We start from the raw sequence: 11,711 nt of genomic DNA, 5'->3' as shown, positions 1-11,711 counted from the left end.
GCGATTCGAGTTGGGGTAGCCAACTCGATTTGAGTTCAAAACTTTGGGCGTTAACCAAAAAAATAAGTTGACCGATTTTGGATCACGTACATGAGTCGTCTACCCTCGCGAAAATTACAAAACCCAGGGACCCGCCTGGAATTTGCAGTCGGAAGATTTTTCTGCCCTCACGAAAATTTACATACCCCACCCACTCGAAATTTGGACTTGGAATATTGTTTTGCCCTCACAGAAATTGCAAACCTGACCCACATGGAAATTGCACTTGGAAGACTTTTTCGCACTCGTGGAAATCACAAAACCCCACCCGCGGTGAATTTGGCACTTGGGATATTTTTCCGCCCTTCTGACAATTGCAAACCCCACCAGCTCAGAATTTGGGACTCGGGAGATTTTTTTCCCCCTCATGGAAATTTTACAAAACCCCACTCGCCCGAAATTTGGCACTCGGGAGATTTTTCTGCCCTGGTAGAAATTTCTACAAAACCCCTCCCTCCCATCCAAAGTTTGGCACTCGAGAGATTTTTCTGCCCTGGCAGAAATTGCAAACCCCACCTGCCAGGAATTTGGCACCTGGGAGATTTTTACGCCCTCGTGAAAATTGTAAACCCCACCCGCCGGGAATTTGGCACTTGGGAGATTTTTTTGCACTCGCAAAAATTTTCACAAAACCCCACCCGCCCGAAATGTGGCACTTGGGAGATTTTTCCGCCCTGGCAGAAATTGCAAAACCCCACCCGCCGGGAATTTAGCACTTGGGAGATTTCTTCGCCCTCGTGAAAATTTTCACAAAATCCCACCCGCTCGAAATTTGGCACTTGGGAGATTTTTCCTGCCCTCGCGGAAAATTGCAAACCCCACTCGCCCGAAATTTGGCACTTGGAAGATTTTCCCACACTTGCACAAATTACAAACCCCACCCACCAGGAATTTGGCACCTGAGAGATTGTTACGAGCTCGCAAGAAAAAACCTTGCAAACCCCACCCCCCCCTCCCAAAATTTGGCACTTGGGAGATTTTCTTGCCCTCGCACAAATTACAAACCCCACCCACCTTAGAGTTGAAAAAGTTTTTATGAATCGAGGTGACAGAGGGTTGAATCTTAGTGGATCATGGCAGCAAGGCCACTCAGCCACTTACAATACCCCGTCACTTATTTAAGTCATCTGCAAAAGATTCTTCTCGCCGACCGCTTGAAATTAATATCCAAGGTTGCTCCAATAGGCTAGTGCATCGATCGGAGATGGCCAATGACACGGGCCCCTGGGAGTGCAAGAGCACCCCTACTGGGGGTCGCGATGTAGCCGAAGAGAGATATGCACCACATCTAGCGTGGATTCTGACTTAGAGGCATTCAGTCATAATCTGACACACGGTAGTTTCGCGCCACTGGCTTTTCAACCAAGCGCGATGACCAAATGTGTGAATCAATGATTCCTCTCATACTAAGTTGAATTACTATCGGAGCGTAGATCATCAGTAGGGTAAAACTAACCTGTCTCATGACGGTCTAAACCCAGCTCACGTTCCCTATTGGTGGGTGAACAATCCAACACTTGGTGAATTCTGCTTCACAATGATAGGAAGAGCCGACATCGAAGGATAAAAAAGAAACGTCGCTATGAACGCTTGGCTGCCACAAGCTAGTTATCCCTATGGTAAATTTTCTTACATCTCTAGCTTCAAATTTCGAAAGTCTAAAGGATCAATAGGCCACGCTTTAACGGTTTGTATTTGTACTAAAAATCAAAATCAAATGAGCTTTTACCCTTTTGTTCCACATGAGATTTCTATTTTTGTTGAGCTCATCTTAGGACACTGCGTTATCTTTTAACAGATGTGCTGCTCCAGCCAAAATCCCCACCTGACAATGTCTTCCGCCCGGATCGGCGTGCCTAGATGCACCTTAAGGCCAAAAATAGGGGCATTGCCCCGTCTCTGCCTCACGAAATAAGTAAAATAAATTTAAAAGTAGTGGTATTTCACTTGTGCCCGAAAGCTCCCACTTATTCTACACCTCTCAAGTCATTTCACAAAGTCGGACTAGAGTCAAGCTCAACAGGGTCTTCTTTCCCCGCTGATTCTGCCAAGCCCATTCCCTTGGCTCTAGTTTTGCTAGATAGTAGATAGGGACAATGGGAATATCGATAATCCATTCATGCACATCACTAATTAGATGACGAGGCATTTGGCTACCTTAAGAGAGTCATAGTTACTCCCGTCGTTTACCTGCGCTTGCTTGAATTTCTTCACTTTGACATTTAGAGCACTGGGCAGAAATCACATTGCGTCAGCATCCGCAGGGACCATCACAATGATTTGTTTTAATTAAACAATCAGATTCCCCTTGTCCGTACCAGTTCTGAGTCGACTATTTTCCACCTAGGGAAAGCCCTTCGAAGGGGGCATCCTACGTCCATCGCCCAATCGGCACGTGACGCTGCGCCCTCACCATGGGAGCAGCTCGGGCAGGTCGCCAACAGCCCAGGAGTTCAGGGCGCAGACCCCTAGGCCCAGCCCTCAAAGCCAATCCTTTTCCCAAAGTTACAGATCTATTTTGCTGACTTCCCTTACCTACATTGTTCTATTGACCAGAGGCTGTTCACCTTGGAGACCTGATGCAATTATGAGTACGACTGGGTGTGAACGGTACTCGGTCCTCTAAATTTTCAAGGGCCATCGAAGGCGCACCGGACACTGCAGGACGTGTGGTTCTCTTCCAGCCACTGGACCCTATCTCTGGATGAACTGATTTCAAGGTGGGTAGGCTGTTAAAAAGAAAAGATAACTCTTCCCGGGGCCCCCCTGACGTCTCTAGATTTCCTAACGTTGTCGTCCATCGCCACGTCCTGGTTCGAGAATATTAACCCGATTCTCTTTCGATGATCGCACAAAGTGCGCCCTTGAAATAGGGTTTCCCCATTTCTTAGGATTGACTAACCCATGTCCAAGTGTTGTTCACATGGAACCTTTCCCCACTTCAATCTTCAAAGTTCTCATTTGAATATTTGCTACTACCACCAAGATCTGCATCGGGGGCCGGTCCACCCAGGCTCATGCCCAAGGTTTCGCAACAACCCCCGCATCCTCCTACTCATTGAAACCTGACACTTGCCCCGACAGTCGAGTATAGGTTGCGCGCTTCAGCGCCATCCATTTTCGGGGCTAGTTGATTCTGCAGGTGAGTTGTTACACACTCCTTAGCGGATTTCGACTTCCATGACCACCGTCCTGCTGTCTTAATCAACCAACACCCTTTGTGGGATTTGGGTTAGTGCGCAATTTGGCACTGTAACTCAGCTTTCGGTTCATCCCGCATCGCCAGTTCTGCTTACCAAAAATGGCCCACTCGGAGCTCACAATTCCATTGCATGGCTCAACAGAGTAGCCGCGCTGACTTACCTATTTAAGTTTTGAGAATAGGTCGAGGGTGTTATGCCCCCGATGCCTCTAATCATTCACTTTACCCGATAAAACTCACACGTGAGCTCCAGCTATCCTGAGGGAAACTTCAGAGGAAACCAGCTACTAGACGGTTCGATTATTCTTTCATCCCTATACCCAAGTTAGACGAATGATTTGCACATCAGTATCACTGCGAGCCTCCACCAAAGTTTCCTCTGGCTTCGCCCTGCTCAGGCATAGTTCACCATCTTTTGTGTCCCAACAGGTGTGCTCACACTTGAACCCTTCACAGAAGATCAGGGACGATCGGCGGTGCACCCCCCAAGAGGGGATCTTGCCAGTTAGCTTGCTTACGCCTTGCAGGTTTTCCCAACCCACCAACTCACACACATGTTAGACTCGTTGGTCTATGTTTCAAGATGGGTCAGATGGAAAGCCCGCTGGCTAGTGCCACAAGCACACAGGTTCTCGAGAGCCCATCGTAAAGGCGTGCACTTCACTCCTCGACTGCCATGACAGAAGTATTTAAGCGACCAGAAGGTCACACTTGTGCCGTCGTGACAGCCCGCGCTAGCACGTCCCCCAAACCGAGTGGCGGACCGGCTCACACCATTCCATCCGCTTCCCTCCCAGCAATTTCAAGCACTCTTTAACTCTCTTTTCAAAGTCCTTTTCATCTTTCCCTCGTGGTACTTGTCCGCTATCGGTCTCTCACCCATATTTAGCCTTGGACGGAATTTACCACCCGATTAGGGCTGCATTCCAAAACAACCTAACTCACCAACAGCGCCTCGTGGTGCGACAAGGTCCGGGCCCAACAGGGCTCTCACCCTCTTTGGTGCCCCCTTCTAGGGGACTTGGGCCTGGTCCGTCGCTGAGGACGCTTCTACAGACTACAATTCGACAAGCGCGACTATCAATTTTCATGCTGGGCTCTTCCTAGTTCGCTTGCCGTTAGTAGGGGAATCCTGGTAAGTTTCTTTTCCTCTGCTTATTGATATGCTTAAACTCAGCGGGTACTCACACCTGACTTGGGGACACGTTAGAGATGCAGCAATGCCCATACTGCAGCGGGCCGCTGAGCCCAGAATAAAGTTCCTCACGAGGAATCATTCCATCGGTGCAAACCAATGTCGGCCTTTGCGAGCCACTGCTCATCATGACAGATTGACGAACCTCGTGCTCATTTCAGCCAACCGCACACCACTTGCAGATGTAGACGGCCATATACACTCATCGCTGGGGAGGGAAAAATTTTGTAGTGCGACCCCCAAGTAGATGTGCCCTTGGCCGAGGCCTCGGGCGCAACTTGCAAAGACTTGATGATTCACGAGATTCTGCAATTCACACTAAGTATCGCATTTCGTTACATTCTTCATCGTGGCGAGAGCTGAGATATCCATTGCTGAGAGACATGATTTTGTTTTGTTTTTGTCTTTCGGCGACCCAAGCGCACAAGGCGCTGGCTCATGCTTTGTTCTTTGGATTTCTAAGGTGCGTGATGCACCCATGTGTTGGGTGTTGACACATCCTAAACCCTGAGTACCCAACGAGTGCGATGAGGAACGTTGTGGTGTGTCCCCGCCCCATCACCTCGAAAAGGTGGGAGGTGACGCATGGGAGAGCCATGTCAGCGGACGGGGCCCCTACCCCAAAAATCATGCGAGTGCACCCATCCTAAACACAGAATGCTCCAAGCGATGAGTCAACACAACTGGGCAAGGCAACGTGGGGTTACGGCAGTCCTGACTTGCCGCCGTCAAAATGATGGATCCCTGGCACAGTGTTGCGCACGTGATCGGACCATGAAATCTCAACGGGGGATGAGGCCCAGACCCCCTCTGAACTGCAACCGAGCAGAGACCTACCACTCCGACACGGATGTCGTTCGAAGGCACCAATCCTAATCTAGATTGCATCAAAGTCTCTTCTTCGCCCCGCAGGGAATCCACACTTTCAATCACGGGCATTCGATGTGACCCTCGACCTCGATGGTGCTGGACCCATAGCTTGGCCATCCAGCACATCACTGTAGGGCCGAGTGTTCACACGTCGCTGAGATTTCAGGGGTGAGTAGGAGGCCAGCTCCATCCCCTACAAGATTCAAGGTCTTGAACCGAAAATGATCCTACCGCAGGTTCACCTACGGTAACCTTGTTACGACTTCTCCTTCCTCTAAATGATAAGGTTCAGTGAACTTCTCATGACGTCGCCGACAAGAACTGCCTTCGTCACCGCGATCTGAACACTTCACCAGATCATTCAATCAGTAGGAGCGATGGGCGGTGTGTACAAAGGGCAGGGACGTAGTCAATGCGAGTTGGTGACTTGCGCTTACTAGGAATTCCTCATTGAAGATCAATAATTGCAATGGTCTATCCCCATCATGATGCAATTTGGCAAGATTTCCCAAACCTTTTGGGCTAGGGAGAGAAAATCGTTGGTTGCATCATTGTAGCACGCGTGCGGCCCAGAACATCTAAGGGCATCACAGACCTGTTATTGCCTCAAACTTCCATGGCCTAGGAGGCCATAGTCCCTCTAAGAAGATGGCCGCGAAGGGGAACCTCCGTGTAGCTAGTTAGCAGGCTGAGGTCTTGTTTGTTAACAGAATTAACCAGACAATATCGCTTCACCAACTAAGAACGGCCATGCACCACCACCCATAGAATCAAGAAAGAGCTCTCAATCTGTCAATCCTTACTATGTCTAGACCTGGTAAGTTTCCCCGTTTTGAGTCAAATTAAGCTGCAGGCTCCACTCCTGGTGGTGCCCTTCCATCAATTCCTTTAAGTTTCAGCCTTGCGACCATACTCCCCCCAAAACCCAAACACTTTGATTTCTCAGAAGGTGCTGGCAGAGTCCTTAGAGCAACATCCACCGATCCCTGGTCAGCATCATTTATGGTTGAGACTAGGATGGTATCTGATTGTCTTCGAGCCCCCAACTTTCATTCTTGATTAATGAAAACATCCTTGGCAAATTCTTTCGTAGTGCTTCATCTTCCATAAATCCAAGAATTTCACCTCTGACAATGAAATAGGAATGCCCTTGACAGTCCCTATTAATCATTACTCTGGTCCCGAAGGCCAACGGAATAGGACCAGACTCCTATCGCGTTATTCCATGCTAATGTATTCAGAGCATAGGCTTGCTTTGAGCACTCTAATTTTTTCAAAGTAATGGCACCAGAATTGCAACCCAACCAATTAAGGCCAGGAACACGCCACCGACAGAAGGGACGTGAGGGCCAGTGCACACCTAGAAGGCAGACCGACCGTGATGACCCAAGGTCCAACTACAAGATTTTTAACTGCAACAACTTAAATATATGCTATTGGAGCTGGAATTACCGCGGCTGCTGGCACCAGACTTGACCTCCAATGGATCCTCATTAAGGGATTTAGATTGTACTCATTCCAATTACCAGACTCGATGAGCCCAGTATTGTTATTTATTGTCACTACCTCCCCGTGTCAGGATTGGGTAATTTGCGCGCCTGCTGCCTTCCTTGGAGAGGGCCAAACAGGGAGCCTCGGTTCACAGGCACCTGGGAAGAACATCCCGTACGGAACCCTTTACCCTCAAACTCGCTGTCGCTTCTACTCGAAAAGAAGCCTCGAGTCTGTACAAGATGGCACCGTGCACATAGCCACCTCAATTGTAAAGCCACTCAGAGACATCCATTTCCCAGGCATATGCCTCCTACACGCCTGTTGAGGTGCACCCGCACAGACAAAATCATTCTCGATCGCAAAAAATGTTTTCCAATGATGAAGAGCTAGTTACCGAAGTTCCAATGGAGACCACCGTGCTGAAGGGTGAAGGGTCATGCGAGTCAAAAACATGGCTGGTTATGCGATTAGCGGGGGCATCACTGTGTACGCGACCACCTCAATTATAAGGCCGCTCAAGGGCATCGGGTATAACACCCCCTCCGCACATTTATAGGTGATGAGAGCCCACCTACATACACAGACATGTCTAACCTCTGGAAAATATCTCTTTTCCTAGCACAGCCTCGCTAACCATTCCCCGTGACACGCGATCTGCCAGCGCAGGTACAGAAAAGCTCCTACGAGTGAACACTCTCACACTAGCATTGTTAGACAAGCTTCAATCTCATGCACATGCACATACAGAAGAACTGCACCACAAGGGAACCACCCGTGAGCACGCACATCTCAGCAAAAAGAATTCATGCGATTTCTTCCCCTAGATAGACATGTTGGGCTTGCACTTGTCGGAGCATTGCAAAGACGAGCGCTCTGGTTTGCAGGAGCCTGAGAAGAACATCTCGTATGAAACCCATTCGCCAAAAATGCTCGAATCATAAATGCTCGCAGCAGAGTCATAATGCAAAGATGTACACCATGCACACGACCAAGTAAGGACACTCAGTGACATCCATTTCCCAGGCATATGCCCCCTACATGCTTTTTGGTGCACCCTGTACAAATGGCCATACTTCAAAAAGCCCTCCCAGAATATTGCATCTAAAGAGAGATGAAACACCTTGGGGTTTTTGTCCACACAATGCAAACACCGAATGCTCTCTTTAGGGGGGAGCTGAAGAAGAGTATCTCCCATAGAACCCATGAGCTGCAGCCGTTCGAATCGCACAGGGCAGGACAGGGCATGGAGAGTTTCTGCATCCAAACAAAAATTATCAGTAATACTCTACGCTTCTATTGGCTTGGACCACAAAGGCTGTCACGACAGTGCCATGCACTTCTGTAGGATGAGATAGTGAAGAGGCAAGCATGCACCAAGAATGCACTAGCGAATAAATTATGCAGCAACCAAACCTTTCTTCGGCCCCCCTCTCAATCCCAAGGCTCTACCAATTGGCAAAAACTTAGGGTGGAGAGTGGACCCTTGATGAAATTAGGGATGTTGAGCAATGCACCCGTGAAACCATCTCTTTCCTTCTTGCCATTCGGGCAGGATAAAAATGCAATGATAGAACATGCCAATGAGACGGAGCCCTTGGCTAAAAGATACAACTCCATACACACTCAGCAACAAGCCCATCTTAGAATCGAAGAACAAATGTGCAGTGTGTTGAAAGCCATGCAGACACCTACATATAGGGTATATCAAACAAAACAAAGCGACAAGTACTTCCCACCAGCTCCGATCAACTGGATGAATTTCACCTTGAAGGGGCCCAATCCAAAAGTTCCGGAGGTCATCTCCTGGAACTCTCAAGAACAAGGCCCATCTTACATGCAAACTCTGCTACTGCGCAAACATAGGTTGCAATTAAAGAGAAATTGCAAGGCCATCACAATGGCTCGAGGCCAATGCTCTGACTAAGTTAATATTCTCTTGCAATCACCATGTCGTCGTTCACAGAAAGATCTCCCCATTCACTTGTGACACAACGCACAATCCAAGTGCTAGACACAAGCTCGCCCTTGAAAGGCCACTTTCTAAGGCATCCCTCAATGACACATTGGAATGACAACCACTGTCAAACCATTCCCAATGTTGTGCCGATCGAGTTGGCACAGAGGCGACCTTGGGGAGCTCTCGCGTAGCAATCGGGATGTGCTTTCATACCCATCTCTCACAAAGACTAATGTTAGCTATGAAAAAATTTGGAATACAAGGACTCACATCCATCGATATTGTCGGCACTGGGTCTATATACAAAAGCCATAGAGAGGTTCCGAGAAGAGAAACCCCCCCTGCTCACTCGCACAAACATCCCAAATTCTAGACACAAGCTCCCACCCTTAGCACCACTCTCTAGATCATCGCAATGACACACATTGGAATGACAACCACTATCGAACAACTCCCAAAATTGTGGCAATCAAGTGAGAAAGAGGAGCAACTTTGGGGAGAGGCGCATAGCAAATGGGCTGCTCCTTCATTCTGCTCTTATATACAGATCCGATGTCGCTAATTTCATTTGGAATCTGAGGCTGCATTCATCCTTGCCCACATGAGCAATGGCTCTTCTGATCAAATGGCCACGGGGAGCTTCTGATAACAAAGGCTCCCTTGTCACTCATGATGCGCAGCCCAACTGCTAGATGACGGCTTGCCCTTCAGATCGCTGCCCAGGCAACCACCACAACGGCACCATTGGAACGACAACCGCTACCGAACCATTCCAAAAATTTTGCACCAAAGTAGTTGTTGCAAAGAGAACAACTTTGGGGAGAGAGCACTCACATAGCAAAATCAGGATGGCTTCACGGCCCTTCCAATAGAGAAACGATGCTGGTGCCAATATTCAAAATTCGAATAACGTGTCTTTCTCGAACACCAGCACCGATTCTATTGGGGAGGGTCGCCAAGAGCTTTTGTTATCAAAGCCTCCCATTGTAGCCATGATAGGCACGCAAAAATTTTTGCTAGAGCACCAAGCACCCACCCACCTCATGGCTAGAGACAAGGGCTCGCCATTAGATCAACTTCAAAATCGCAGAACAGATGTGGTGTAGAATGGCAATCACTGCCAAGCCTCTTCTGTAATTGTGTCGGTTGAGTGATCGAAGAAGGTGATCTAAGAGAGGGTCCAAGCGTAGGAATTCATTCGGGGATTCACGCCGATGGCATAAATTTATGCAACACCTAAGCAACACCGGACAGAGGTGCTACACGAGGGCTCCCATTTTAGATCAAGTCTTAAAATCACCAAGTAGTAGACGCGGTGAGGGCTAGCAACCGCTGCCAAACCTTTTTCCGAAATTGCGCCACCTAAGTGACAAGAAAACATGATCTAAAGGAGAGTCCAAGAATAGCACCCTCAAGGGTGGGCTTTATGCCCCTCTAATTGATTCAATGTTGGCATCCAACGTATCAAAATCCAACATATCCATCCGCCCAGACAGCAGTGCTGAATCAATGAGGGGGGCACGAGAGAGGCTCATGGCAACCACCTCTCCCATTGTAGCCATGATAGGCATGCAAAAAATTTTGCTAGAGTGCCAAGCACCCACCTCATGGCTAGAGACAAGGGCTCGCCATTAGATCAACTTCAAAATCGCAGAACAGACATGGTGTAGAATGGCAACCGTCGTCAACTCTCTTCCGTAGTTGCGTCGGTTGAGTGACCGAAGAAGGTGATCTAAGAGAGGGTCCAAGCATAGGCATTCGTTGGGGGATTCATGCTGATGGCATAAATTTATGCAATACCCGAGAAACACCGGATGGAGGTGCTAGACGAGGGCTCCCATTTTAGATCAAGTTTTATAATCACCAAGTAGACGCGATGAGGGCTGGCAACCACTGCCAAACCTTTTTCCAAAATTGCGCCTGCTGAGTGACAAGAAAAAATGATCTAAAGGAGAGTCCAGGAATAGCACCCTCGAGGGTGGGCTTTATGCCCCTCTAATTGATTCAACGTCGGCGTCCACCGTTTCAAAATTCAACATATCCATCTGCCCTGACAGCTGCGTTGAATCAATGAGGGGGGCATGGGAGAGGCTCATGGAAACTACCTCTCCCATTGTAGCCATGATAGGCATGCAAAAAATTTTGCTAGAGCACCAAGCACCCACCTCATGGCTAGAGACAAGGGCTCGCCATTAGATCAACTTTGAAATCGCAGAACAGACGCGGTGTAGAATGGCAACCGCTGCCAAGTCTCTTTCGTAGTTGCGTCGGTCGAGTAATCAATGAAGGTGATCTAAGAGAGGGTCCAAGCATAGGAATTCATTGGGGGATTTATGCCAATGGTATAAATTTATGCAATACCCAAGCAACACCAGACGGAGGTGCTAGACGAGGGCTCCTGTTTGAGATCAAGTTTTAAAATCACCAAGTAGACGCGGTGAGGGCTGGTAACCACTGCCAAACCTTTTTCTAAAATTGCGCCAGCTGAGTGACAAGAAAACATGATCTAAAGGAGAGTAGAGGAATAGCACATCGAGGGTGGGCTTCATGCCCCTCTAATTGATTCAACGTCAGTGTCCACCATTTCAAAATTTGACATATCCATCCGCCATGACACCAATGTTGAATCAATGAGAGGGGCATGGGAGAGGCTCACGGAAACCACCTCTCCTATATAAGCTATTAGTGTGAGGCTCTCTCTACATTAGAAATTAGCGAACACACCAACAAATGCCTTAAAAATCCAAATCCTTGAAAATTCTGACCAAACAGCCATTCACGACTTGATTTTTTATGAGGTCGGCAGAGGAGCAAAAGGTTGTCATCGGTTAGGAGATGTGAGTTCATGGAGTTAAGGGACTGAAATGGTCATCGTGCTCTTCGAATCAACTGGATGAATTTCACCTTGAAGGGGCCCAATCCAAAAGTTCTGGAGGTCATCTCCTGGAACTCTC

At 48.3% G+C, this 11,711-nt stretch overlaps 2 non-coding genes and 1 pseudogene across 2 annotated transcripts; all 3 read right to left on the bottom strand.

The window, feature by feature from the left end:
* Window positions 1-1,074: 1,074 nt before the first annotated feature.
* On the bottom strand, window positions 1,075-4,445 carry LOC149548696 (25S ribosomal RNA). Its single transcript, XR_016354920.1, has one exon. It is a non-coding gene; the product is annotated as a 25S ribosomal RNA (ribosomal RNA).
* Window positions 4,446-4,669: 224 nt separating this feature from the next.
* LOC149548695 (5.8S ribosomal RNA) lies at window positions 4,670-4,819 on the bottom strand. Its single transcript, XR_016355018.1, has one exon. It is a non-coding gene; the product is annotated as a 5.8S ribosomal RNA (ribosomal RNA).
* A 706-nt stretch (window positions 4,820-5,525) lies between these two features.
* LOC149548694 (18S ribosomal RNA) lies at window positions 5,526-7,041 on the bottom strand (annotated as a pseudogene).
* Window positions 7,042-11,711: the final 4,670 nt, after the last annotated feature.

Source organism: Cupressus sempervirens, chromosome 7 (genome assembly GCF_028749045.1).
Source record: "Cupressus sempervirens isolate cs-2001-9-10 chromosome 7, ASM2874904v1, whole genome shotgun sequence".
Classification (NCBI taxonomy): Eukaryota; Viridiplantae; Streptophyta; class Pinopsida; order Cupressales; family Cupressaceae; genus Cupressus; species Cupressus sempervirens.
Note: the sequence above shows the minus strand (reverse complement) of the source record. Positions and strands in the feature narration are given on the sequence as shown.